Raw genomic sequence first — 538 nt, 5'->3', positions numbered from 1 at the left:
AGGTGAAGCTGGGAGAGAAAGAATGCGGTCATTGTGTCTGCCGGTAGAAGGGCAGCGGGAGCCTGGAGGCTCTGGTTCCAGGGGCCATCCTCTGAATCCCCAGCCTTTCTCTTCTCCTTTCATGTCCGGGGCCTAGGCTGGCCTGGCTCTCTTTTGGGGGCATCTGTTTCCGGTTGATAAGGATGGAAGACTAGCTCTCATCTCTCACTTGAGGCCCGAGGGGCTGCAAAGACTCTTCTGTAAACAGTGTCCGGAGCTGTCCCCTGGCAGCTATATTTAACCAGGCAGTGCTAATTAAACAGATGCCATTTTCTCTTTTACATCTGAATCATTTAAGAGAATTAGACAGCCCTGGCCAGTGGGGAGCCCAGCCAGTCCTTCTGCCTGGCTTGAGAGCAGAATGAATACTGGTCTTGGAGCTGGGAGTCTTGAACTGGTCAGAGGCCTCATTTCTATTCTTATAGCAAAGCTAAGGACCTTTGGGGGAATTTCAGTTGGAAGAGTTCTGGATTGAGTTCAAAGACCTGGGAGTGCCTGA

The sequence above is a fragment of the Tenrec ecaudatus genome, chromosome 6, assembly GCF_050624435.1.
Source record: "Tenrec ecaudatus isolate mTenEca1 chromosome 6, mTenEca1.hap1, whole genome shotgun sequence".
NCBI classification, from domain to species: domain Eukaryota; kingdom Metazoa; phylum Chordata; class Mammalia; order Afrosoricida; family Tenrecidae; genus Tenrec; species Tenrec ecaudatus.
This window is presented reverse-complemented; position numbering follows the sequence as displayed.